At 36.6% G+C, this 12,837-nt stretch overlaps 1 long non-coding RNA gene across 3 annotated transcripts in view; it reads right to left on the bottom strand.

Moving 5' to 3' along the window:
* The window catches only part of LOC310905174, a 34,726-nt gene that overhangs the window by 7,726 nt on the left and 14,163 nt on the right, over positions 1–12,837 (bottom strand). For 2 of the 3 annotated variants that reach the window (XR_014588832.1, XR_014588835.1), the window contains one exon: positions 4,114–4,167. The exons of the other annotated variant lie outside the window; for it this stretch is intronic. This is a non-coding gene — a long non-coding RNA (uncharacterized lncRNA). The remainder of the gene's footprint in view (positions 1–4,113; positions 4,168–12,837) is intronic. 3 annotated transcript variants of the gene reach the window in all.

Genomic DNA, 12,837 nt, shown 5'->3' with positions numbered 1-12,837 from the left:
TACCATCCTTAAAAACAACAGTGCAGCAGCTATGGTGTATTACAGACAACTAGAAAATGTAGCAACAGTTAGAAAAAAAAAGAGTTGAGAACAGAGAAAATGGAGAATAGCTTCATTGTCCTTTTCTCAATGTTTGTAAGTACACTCAGTAATTTGTAGGATATTTTTTTCCAATGACTGACAAATGTCAGATATAGATGCTCTAAGGACAAGAATTTCCTTCCTGTCTCTGAAGCAAATGGTAAAATTCTCGATGATGTTAACGGAGGCATCACGGTGAGCTGTGGTACTTCAGTAACATGGCTAATAATGCATGTTACACAACTGCATAGCACTTGTAAGGCTACGGTTTTATTACATAAGTTCTGAGAGTTTTATCACTGCAGAACAGATAGTATATATGATTATTTTACATGGCTGGGAACAACAAAATCATATCATTTCTAAACATTAAGATGATCCTGTCAGTTAAGAGTTAAGGAACTATAGTCACTACACAGCTTAGTCAGTAACATACACTGGGCGAAAAGGAAAAAAAAATAAAGGTGCAAAAAGTGTGTGGATTCACACCCGTTTTTTTTTTAAGGCCCTACTAAGGATACCCTGTTTTACTTCACAGTTTCCCCTCATGAGACAGCTCCACATTTCTTATGAATACAGTAAAATTGTGATCTTTAACAGAAGTGAAACTAGGTAAGTTTGGGTTTTGCATATGGTGATTTGGTCTAGGACGTCACAGAACAAGCCATAAACACTGTCAGATAGATGCCTGGCAGAAATACCATATTGTGTGTGCTCTGCAAATCAGTGTTAATTATATGTTCTTGGTCTGGTTTTGGATCTTGTCTGTACCTTCTTTCCCAGAATATCCTTTCTAAAAAGGACAATTTCTACTAAGCAAAAGGATGGAAATGTAGGTTGGGTCAGTAATTGCCTGAAAATGACTTCAAAATAATCAGTACTGCTTTCAAAACTCTTTTTGCTGCTCTTCTTTATCCCTGAACAAATATCCATCACCAGACATTTGATGCTGGTCCTGTGAAAATCATCCAGATCACACAGAAGAAAATAGTAAATTATTTTTCTCAGGCTTTCTGTTTTCTCCTCCTGTTCAACAAGTTTTTATTCTTTTACTTATTGAGGTTAAAGTTCTGAAGCAGAGAACTCTGAGCTGCATTAGTAGTACATTTATGTGTTACTTTATCATGTATTAAGAAAAGATTCTGTCACAATGCCTGTCAAAGAAATTATCAGAATAAGTAGTATCCATACTGTGAAAGTCGGCTGCTATTTTTTTCAATTGCTGTTATACAAGCCACTTACTTCACACTGCAAACAACAAGAGATTTTTCATGCAGCTTGTCCAGTTTAATGTAAATGTGTTATGTTTGTGTTTATACATGCTTTACAGTTAGTGCATGTAATTAGTTTCTTCTTGAAGTCAGTTTTACGGATTTCTTTTTTATGTTTAAAATTTTGAAGTGGCCCAGTTCTGCTGTAGAATATGCCTTTCTGAAATCTATTGGAGTTGTATTTTAGAGCTTTTAAATCTGTTTTCACCATTTGAAACCCAGCATTTTGCATTGTGGGAAAAAAAAAAAAAAAACACTTAGATTTACTGCTAATTAAGTTCTATTAGAAGGGAGACAGCCACTGCTTTTTTAACTAATAAAAACTAATAGACACAAATTGTTTAAACATCATCTTTTCAAACAGTGCAGAGCTAAGACACAGCCCCAGAGTTTAACAATTTATTTGGATAGGACAATTTTACCATTTATTTGGATAGCTATATGTTGGCTTCTGACATTGCTGAACATCATTATTAGTTTGAGAATCACAATGTCTATGGCATTTTGGCGTGTGTTATGTTTTCCTTAAGAAACTTGGTAAGAGCACCAGGAGCACAATCCAAAAAAAATAAATTTATGCCTAAATCTCAGCGCTGGTGAAGCAGAAGACCCAAATATCTGTCAAGGCACTTTAGTTTAGCAGTCATGAAAGAATTACATGTATTTTTCTGTAAAATGGCAATCTGGCCTATAAATGTAAGTTTCTATTTACATTTTTAAAATGTCATCATATAAAGATCAGTTTATATCACATATGTTAGGCACAAAATACATAGTGGATGTATCTTAAGTTTATGGGTGTAATAAATAAGTACAACTTTTTGTTTTCTAAAAATAAATAATAATTTTAGTTACAAAAAATAAATTCACAGTAAGAGGGAATGACTGAGAAGGTGTTACAGTAACAGCAATGTTGGATTTAAAACTGCAAGACATTTTTCCTAGTATCTCCTGTCCTTGCCAATCAAAATCATGGGATTCCAAAACTGTGTCTGAGTAGAAGCTAGGTAAGCTTGGTGCACAAGCGAGGGCAATAAGTAGCCTTGTAATATTTAGTGTTGCAAGGTTATCAGGTTAAGTTATTTATCTGTTAAGAGTAGAAGGCTGTTTTCTGCACCACAATAATAGTAAAATCAAGTAACTATGCAGCATTTGGCAGTTAATACTGAAAAATTAAGGTACCAGTCTCTGATAAAGTCCTGTTCAATTTGGCCACTAGGTTGCACTACATAACAGTTGTTAAAAGCACCTTTGCTACCTCCTGGAAATCATTGCTGTGAATGATGATGTAGAACTGTAACATTATTATAACATGATAACGTGATGATTTGTTTGTCTAATCTTCCTAAGCATGTCACATTAAAAAAAAAAAAAGGATACATATAAGAGATTTTAATGATTTCAATCTCCTAATATCACTTAATGAGTTTCTTTTTTATGTTCCTGACCAACCAATGCAAATGTAACTATGATTTTCAAAGGCTTTGAGACAAATACTGCCTTTAGTTCACTGCATGTGGTCAACAAAATACTCTTTTGGAGTCTGTGTTCCTCAGACAGGGACAAGGGGCTTCCAAACACAACTCAGTGCCAAATTAAGAATACATTTGGAGATGTGATAATTTTCACACTTCATGAATTTGGATATGATTTGTCGCTGACTAGGAAACATAGCCTCTTTGCCATATTCAAATGACAACAGTAAGTAAAGGGTAGTGTTAAATCAAGCCCATGAAGTCCAAACCAAATCAAAACCAGTAACCATTTAAACGTTCAGGTTTTATCTGTTTCACTAACTGCTGCTGGTATACTCACTCACTTCAAACAGATTATGTATGGTTCCCTTTTTGCATGCATATATCACACCAAATCTCCAAAGACTTTCTACCCCTGATTTACATAGTTCACACACTAAACTGCTGTATTGTGTCTCATCTCATCATGTAGCTGCGTGCTGTTAGAATTCCTTTACTCTAAAATACTTCTTCTATGGCCTGATGCATTCCTTCGGCAAAGACATTTAGCCTCCTACTTCTTCCTAGAAGGTAGATTCCTTAAGTTTCTTCTTCCTAGCTGGTGAAACCACATGTAACTGATGACAGGAAGGGGTCTTCGTAAGATGGGGCTCAAATCACATGACAGGCAAAGGCCATAGGACTGGTTCCTATACATCAAGTCTGAGATTTGTGGCCACACATCTCTGTAACACCCTATATATAGACCAGTGCTGAATACCGTGCTCCCCAGCACCATAACCACGCCCCCTCCCCGATCTTCAGCCATGTAAGCATAGTGGCATTACAGAGAAAAGTCCTAAGTGGAATTCTGCAAGGGATTGATTCCGCTTAACAAACTCAAAAACTATTTGTAAAAAGGTGTTAGCAGTGAGGTGGAAAGTTTGCTGAGGATACAAATTTAATCAGTGTAGTATGAGGGCTGAGTGCCCGGAACTGTAGATGGGCCTTGTAAGACTAAGTGACTGGATAACAAAATGGCAGAGGAAATTTAGCGTAGATAAATGTGAAATGATGTACGTGGGCAAAAGTGTTCTTGGCTTTATGAATAAAGTGATGAGCTCTGAGCTGAATGTTACCACTCAGAAAGGAAAGTTTGGGATTATGACAGATAGTTCCATAAAAACACCAACTCAGTGCATGGCAGCAGTTCAAAAATGCCAATATTTGGAATTGTTAGGAAAGGAAAAAAGAACAAAACAGAAAATGTAATTATGCCAATGTATAACACTGCAGTTTGCTCTCACCTGGAATACTGTGTGCTGTTCTGGTGCTTGCATCTTGAAAAGGTTATATTAGATCTGGAAAAAGTTCAGAGAGGTGCAACAATAATGATCAGACATGATAAGACATGGGAGTGAATGGCTTCCTTATGAAAAATAATTGAGCAGGCTGGAACTCTTTTTTTCTTTCAGAAAAGAAACAGCTTATGGAAGGAGATAAAAAAGGCAAAAAGGAGAGGGTGAGAATTAATGATCAAAGATGCAAGTATAAGAAAATGTGCTCAAGTAGGGTACACTGAACAGGGCAGCACCCTTAGCTTCTGGGTGTCCAAGGAGCTGTTAGGTCCTGCCCAGTTGTGCTTTGCCCAGTGGCATGGCAGGGTAAAAAAACAGAACATGGCTTCACTGCTGGATCCTCCTTGTCAGGCTTCCTCTTCTTCTCATGGTGAAAAGCAAAGCCAGGCTGGCAATGGCCATAGGACATTGACAAGGAGATCCTCCAAACTGGAGGGTCCTTAGATGCTCCATTGCTCATTCATATTTTATTAGTAAGTAATTTATAAGGTGAATGAAATGAACCACCACTGAACAGGCAGTTCAGAGTAACCAGAGGCTGCATCTAAAGACAGAAATGAAGGCCAGTGTAGATGAATGTGTACTAGAATGTACCAGCTAGCACTTTACAAAAACATACTTTTAAATCCTAGTAAATACAAGTTTGTTCTGTATCAGGCAGAACTGACATCTTGCTGTGACTCATTAACTTCTTAATATTTAAACAAATGTGCAGGGAATCTAAAATATAACCATTTCTAATGAGATGCCTTGAAGTATAAACAGAAATTTCATCACTGGAATCCAGAAAAGAGAGTCTTCAAACATAATTGGAATTTATCACCTGTAAGCATCTTTCCACTATTGATGTAGCAACAGTTGTGTAGAAATGTAAAGCAGAATTCCGGTCAGCACTTAGAGCACTCAATGCCATGCACTGCTTTTAAAAGCAGGACTGATTGTACCCCATATTCTGTACCGACCAATTCCGTATGGGCAAATTCACTCCCTTTATTCTCAAAGTAGACTTTCAGGCTTAAATGATACTACTCTCCTTCCTTTCCTCTCCCAAACTCCTATGTTATGCCTGGGGAATGAAGCTGGGTGGATAGGCGCAAACCACCTTCCTCACATGTTTCTGTAAAATAGCAACTAGAAAAGGAGAAAGGGAGAAATGGAGCCTAGTGATCTTATTTTCTCCATCTCATGTTTTTCTGCTTCACGGGATTACTGAGAGAATTAGTTATTCCTCAAAAGAGCTTCTAAGGATATGCTTTGTATGGAAATATAGAGCTCCTTCATGAATGGTCATGATTTTCTTCACATCTGAATGATCAGGAAGTGGTTTAGGAATAGAAAACAAATCCTGCTGTCCTGATGAAATTTATGTGAAAAGAACCTCTATGAGAAAACTCCCATGGATTATGAGCCTCCTCATAGAGGCTATTCTTCAAGAGAACGTGCAGTGAGCCAATGTAATCAAGGATCAAGAAAAGTAGGAACAGACATTTCTTGCCAGCAATTACTGAAACAAAACCTTCACTGATTTCCAAATATCTTCTACTTGGCATGACCAAGTCATTGCTAGTATAACTACTGTGAGGGTGCCATCCCAAATATTGCATGCATCTTAAGTGCGAACGTTCTTTTAAACTGGTAGCTAATGCAGCAGGTAATAAGCATATGGAAAAGATTTTATTCGCACAATGTCTGATCTGAAATGTTTATTGAGGTAAAAGAGCATTAGATTCTTACGAACTAGAGGACTGCACTGCTGTTCTTCCTTACCACCTGGTATTTTATAACATGCATCTACAATAAAAATTAGCTATGATATACCTAACAACAGTTGCCAGTTAGCTTGTGGCTTTTGGCATCACAGCAGTCAGGTCAAGGTCAACTCGCCTGGTAGCATTGGCTTATTTGACAGGAAGATGCTAATCTATGCTTGGAACCTGAAACATTTTAGCCATGGCTATAGTCAGCAGTAGAAAGAAGAGTGAAAGTGAAATGAAGGATGAGAAGAGAAAAGCAAATAAAGATGTCAAAACAAGTGTCTTCCCAAGTCATTTTGAAGATTTCCATTTTAAAATACCTTAAAAAATAGTTTACTGTCTGCTATTTGAATTTCTCTCAATTGTTGGCACATTAGCAGTTATCAGATACTGTATTTAATTGTATTACAAATACAGTATGTCATAATAAAGACAAAACTTTCTTTAATAGCCTGCTCAGCTCAGAGTAATAATCTGTATGTATATATATACATAGAGATGTATACATCTCATATGATGTATACATTTTATATAACTTATATAACTTATGTAACAATTGTCTAACTTATACAACCTATATAAGTTGTCACTTCTGCAAACTGCTAACTGCTACATAAAATGTAAAATAAGACAAGTTCTAATATATTATAGATAACTAAAAGGCAGTTTTAACTATAGTGGCAATTGCTTATGTAAGCTAAATACACTTACACAGAATTTTTACAAGTTTTCCATAAAAGATACCAACTATGGTAACCATTACCATAGTAATGCATTATGCATGCTTTCTGAGACAATATCCTGCGTCTCAAAATACCTAAAACCTAGTTATCTATACTCTCTGAGTTTTGCTTGTAACAAAACCAGAAAAAGGACAAAGGTAGCTTTTAGCCTCGAAATATTTTTTTTCTGATGTTTGAATTTCCCCAATTTCAGGCTTCTACAGTTAATTAGTGCAGCCTCAGATTACTCTGACTTTCAGCTGCTCTTGGCTAGGAATTCCTAAAAGGTTGTTCTTTCCATCAGAGGAACTCAGAGCACAGCATTAATCCAGCTAAATGCCATATTGTGGAAACTATGATGGGTCTACTATATGCATATTAAGCCATCTCTTTACTATACAGACAACTGGGGTTTTTCTTTTTTGGTTTTGTTTTTAGTTTTGTTTCTTTGTTTGTTCGTTTTGTTTGCATTAAGTAGGCTTTCCGGGTGCACTTTTCATTGTTATATGGGCCCAAATACAGACTATAGAATTGGGCTTTACAGTTGCTTGTCTGTCCATCCCTCCCGCCATAATTCCCTCCCTCCCTTCCTCCCACCCTCCCTCCATTCACCCAGCCAGCCAGCCACCCAAACATGTGATCACTGTATTAGCATGAACCTCATATCATGATTTTGATTTTTATTAACAGGATTAGAGAGGAATCTCCCACAGTATCACAGACTGGTTGAGGCTGGAAGGGAGCTCAGGAGGCCCTCCCGCCCAACACCTGCCTAAGCAGGGCACCCAGCGCACCTTGCCCAGGACCCTGCCCAGGTGGCTTTTGAATACAGCCAAGGAGGAGACTCCATGGCCTCTCTGGGCAACCTGTGCCAGGGCTTGGTCACCCTCACAGTAGAAAAGTGTTTCCTGATGTTCAGATGGCACCTCCAGTGTTTCACTTTATGCCCGTTGCCTCTTGTCCTGTCACTGTCATCCAGCACCACTGTAAAGGGCCGGGCTCTGTCTTCTTTACACCAAAACTAAAGCACCTGGTATTCTTAGGCAGTCTCCCATACAAGAAACTAAGGCTTGCAGGCTAAAGCTTCATCCTTCACACCCTTATTTGCATCAGTAATCCTCAGTAATTGCATCATTTATTGGCATGAGTAAGGCTTTGGGAGAACAGTCCTAGGACAATAAAATTTAAATTTTGGTGCTCTATTAAAGAGGTTAGCATCAAATGTACCACTTGCATTTAAAATGTCTTGCACTTTACTAGAGTAGCAACCATGATGCTGTTATTCATTGTTTTGACTGCTTGATTTAGACTGGAGAGTATGAAAACACAAAAGGTAAGTAACAGAGAATATAAATTGAACGTTTATAATAGTCATACCAGGAATCCCCTTTTACTTTCCTTCTGAGACAAAAAAGGGAGTTTGAAAGAACAGAGAACTGAGCGACTAACCATATTTTAAATTCTTTTATAAAAATCAGAAGACATTTGTTGAAATCATTGCCACCATCCATGATGAAAATCAGCATTATAATTATATAAAATTATAATTTTAATTATTATTATTATTATTTTTTGTATGGATAATATACACATCTCTAATCTCACTAACAGTAGCTTTAGTTGCCCTGCCAATTGCAAAGTCTAACAAATGAGACTCCTGGAGAGATTTACTACAGCCATTTATGGCACTACCCTAACCAAAATCCAAAGATGAGGCAGCTGTGGCCACACCTCTCTAGTGCACCATCTAGTCTGCTCTGCACCGTCTGCATGGCTTTAACAGAAGATTAAAAACAAAACCAAAAAAAGTAGATAAAAAATTACAGCATATGAATGAGCATAGCCTACATCATATTTGACAAAATATCCCTTCTGGATCACCTGTCGAATTTTAGAATGCAGTGAATCCCTGTATACTGGTTCTGACTTCTGTTAAGATTTATGTTCCAACTGTGCCAACTAGTCTCGTGGCTTTAGTAAGATACAACTGATAAGCTATTCCAGGAAAGGTTTGGTCCTTTATGTGCACTAGTTACTATCTCTTCCTTTATTCTCAAGGCTACTTACTCAACTCCAAATAAAAGGATTTATAAAATATATGTATTGGAAGTGTCTAAATATTTCTTAAATTTACTGTGTTCCTGGAAACCATCAATGTGATTTTGCATAGAAAATAAAATGAAAAATACTTTGACTTTAACACTACATTACATTAAAAAAATGCAGGAAGAATTAGATTAGTTATTTAATGTTCAAAATTAAACACTTTTAGTCCTAATGTTACTGAATAATAGTGTGGGGTTTTTTTATGGTTTAAATACCACAGAATATCTTAAATATGTTTTCTGATAGATCTGGGACAACAAATCCCTTCTGGACATTTATCTCTGAAATTACATTGAGAGGAATAAACAGCTGTCGGGAATATAAATGCTAACTCATCAGAATGCTGACTCAGTGCTGTGGAAATCAAAATACGTTCATACACTGCAGAGGTAACATGTCATACACAAACTAGTCTTTTTTTTTTTTTCTGTTGGACAACCATAAACCAGTTGAATTAAAATATTGGAACAAAACTAGGAGGAGAAAGCAAATTATAAATAACAAAAATCCTAGGGTCCTTGAAAAGACCTGCCATGCAAGTGAAAAACAGTCACCATCATAGTCAGGATTTGTTAAACTGTCACTTTTAGTGGTAACAAATTTATTCTTTAACAAGGATTATCTCAATAATCATTATGTTATTAAAGGCCCACTTCTGCTTTCCTTGTAATTAATAGAATTTATTAATTTTGTGGAATCAGGATTTAGCAACGAAAGGATGCCAGATTTATGTGAAGGGTCCCAGTAGAGATATTTGTCCAATTTCTCCATTAAATATGAGTTGAATGTTAGTGCTTTTTCTACTAAGATTTCTTAAGTGTGGAAATTTGTTGCAGGAGAAGATGACTGTATTTTACTAAAATAGCTGGTGTTCTGTCAAGAGATGTGAAAAGTTTTTTGTTTTTTTTTTCAAACAAGTTTTCTTTGGTAATGAATCCCCTTAGGGAAATAATTGCTTTCTAGGCATTATTTCAGGACTTTTTATCCAGACTAAACTTATTTTTAATAGCTTGGATCAAGTATTTTGACTTCACTTGAAGCTGCCTACACTCTGTGACAAAGATTTTGGCTCAGTGTGGAGTTTTGTCCAAGCAAGTAATGACCTGGACTCACAATGTGTTTTCTGGTCGAACAAATTTCCCTGTATTTAATACATTTCTTGCAGGATACTCCTAAATTGCATATATATATATGAATGTATGTGCATATATTCATAAACCATTTCTAGAGTTGGTGATTTTCCCTTTTATATTTCTTTACTGATTTGCATCTAACTCTTGTGCCAAACACATCCCTTACAGAATTCAACCTATATTTTATAAAGGGACAAGTGCCTAGTCCTCTGGATATATACTGTGCAATAGGTTCTGCAGCAACGTTGCAATGAAGAATCTGCTTTTCAAAAGCATGACCTTGGGCATTACTCAGCAATGATGGCTGTCAAAGAGAAAGAGCAAAGGAGAGCAAGAAAATTTATTTTGAAATATGGCATTAAAGCTAAAGACTCTTTCCTGTGGAAAAAACAACCTCTGCCAAAGAGAATCTAAAACCAGAAAATCTAAAGCACCTCATATAATGAAATCCTTCTAAGGGTAAAAGATGATAGAATGCAAGTTTATTGCTTAGAAAAATCGAAATATTCAGAAAAACATACTGAAGCATAGAAACATAGACTTCCATTTTAATTTTCTAACTTCAAGCTTAATTTCTTTATTCATTGCAACTCTTGAAGCGATCAAGATTTCTCAAGCTGGAATCTTTCTAGGCAGCAGAATTTCTCTGCTGGGCTCCCTGATCCTGTGGCATCTTTGTCATGACTAAGTTATCATAGAGTTTCACAAGGCAGCCCCAGGTTCTGCAAAATCCAATCTAGAGGAATTGCATTATTGCCCTAGGTAAAGTAGTCTTGTTTTATAAACTGAGTGGAATTTGCCCTGTACTGTCATGTTAGGCCTTCTAGTTTCAAATCATCCAGCTGTTACTAATTTGTTATGTAGCTAGTATTGCTTTGTGCCGTATGATCTATGAGCAGCCAGCCTTTCTGCATATTTTTATACATCAACATGCTTAGTAACCTATAACGTTATAAAATCTTCATGCAGATATTACAGAACAAGACTGGAGCTTGGACCTACTTGAGATTTACCATAGCTTATTGCTTTTGGTTTGAAAAATTACACAGTCAAGCAAATTTCTATATTTACTCCTTGGACACATTTTGATAAAAATCTGTGAAGCAACTTTTAATTACTTTAAAATAACTACCCTAATTTAAACTTCAGACTTGTGCATAATCTTTTGTCTAAAAATAAATAAATAATTTGGTACCTCACTCCATATTCCTTTTTTTTTTTTTCCTTGCAGTAATCTTACATGAGAAGTTTATAAGGATCATTTTCTAATTATACTCAGAGATACAGTATCTGTGATCTTGCCTCCTAAACTTCCTGGCCTACAAAAGATTTGTTCATTTGGAAAGATGGTTATCTTGCCCAGACTTTCACATCTGGCATCAAGATCAGCACAGACAGAAAGAATCTGAAGCAATTTAACCTCTTGCTCTAATTCCAACTTCTGTTGAACAGCCTTTCTTCAGCTGTTCTGCTTCCAAATTAGCTTAGGATTTCTTATGTCATAGTAGTTCTAATCCTTCTAGTTAGGGACATGTTATCCATGTGGCAGCTCCACGGCAAGATTTTCACATTAACCACATACACTCTTTCTGCAGAATTCAGAGAAAAATGATGGTTTTATTTGGTTTTGTATGTTCATTTTGTATTAGCAGCTTCAATTTCATCGATGCTGTAACTATAGACGTGATTGTGGGTTATTTCTGAAATAGAATTTTTACCTTGAGTAGTCCTGCCAGATAAAACTTTATTTATCCAGACCAGGCCCCTGAGTTCAGGTTCTGTGGTTTAGCTTTCTTGTTTGTATTAACAGTAAGTTTTGGATTTGCTACTGATCTCAGTGGGACTTCGAAAGACTCCTCTTCTTAGGGCCCTGATTGGATTACGCAATTCACTTGCATATTTTTTCTTTTTCTTGACTTTTTCCCCGTCCTTAAAGTCACCTCTTGAAAGAGTGTGGGCACAGAACACACGATTCAAGAGCATAACATTTTCCAGGTTTCCTAACCCTTCTCTTGTGATATTTCTGTCACAAATTTCATATCCTCTACATCAAGTTTATTCCCTATGTCTTTTGCAACCTAGTCTCTCTTGGGAACATATACCTGGGGGAATTTTACCCTGTACAAAAGCAGTTAATGACCCTGCTTAGTCTCTGCTTCCGGCAATTCTGTTTGGGATGCTAGAGTATGCAGTAATGAAGCTCCACTAGGTATGGTTGGAGCCACGTGATATTTCTGTATGACAAAAATAAAAATTAAACATAGTTCTTTGGGATCAGTTCCTCAGGCAAATCTGGTGCCTTAGAACTTTACTTCTTTAAAAGTGATTTGTCTTTAAACCCAATGAATTCTTTAAATAGAAAATAGGGTTGATCCTTAGCTAAGGTCTGACACTAAATTCTTTGTGATAGCTCTTTTTATATCCAGCAAACAGAACTCCTTTTTAAATCAATGTAAACTCCCTGAGTAATAGGAATTTTAATAGTGCCAGTGCCGCAGGATAATAAAAACCTGGCACAGAGACATTGCTGTCATGGAGAAATGTTAGGTTGTTGCATTAACTAATAACAATAGGCAAATTAATCAGTTTGGTTGCTTTTCTTTGCTGCCAGCCTGGTAGACTGGGATTAAGTTCTCTATTGCTGCCCAGGTTAACGGTTTTATTTTTGTCTTATTTTCTTATATGCCTATTTTTCTTTTGCCAATACAGTCCCCATTCTATACGTTGGTCTCCATAGACATCTCCCCATAAGTGTTAACACTTGTGATAAAGAATGGTGTCAGAACAGCCAGTCTCCCTTGGGAGGCATTTGCTCGTTCTTCCTATCTGGATCACTTGAATTCTTCAAAGACCAGCTGTACCTGAGTATTAATGCTCTTTCAGGACCATATGTTCCCCTTCTGCGTAAAAAGCATGCAAGGGGGACGCTTACATAAAAAATCTCACTGCAAATTATTG

The sequence above is a fragment of the Anser anser genome (genome assembly GCF_964211835.1).
Source record: "Anser anser genome assembly, chromosome: 10".
Taxonomy (NCBI): Eukaryota; Metazoa; Chordata; class Aves; order Anseriformes; family Anatidae; genus Anser; species Anser anser.
The sequence above is the reverse complement of the archived record's forward strand: the minus strand, read 5'-3'. Positions and strand labels throughout refer to the sequence as shown.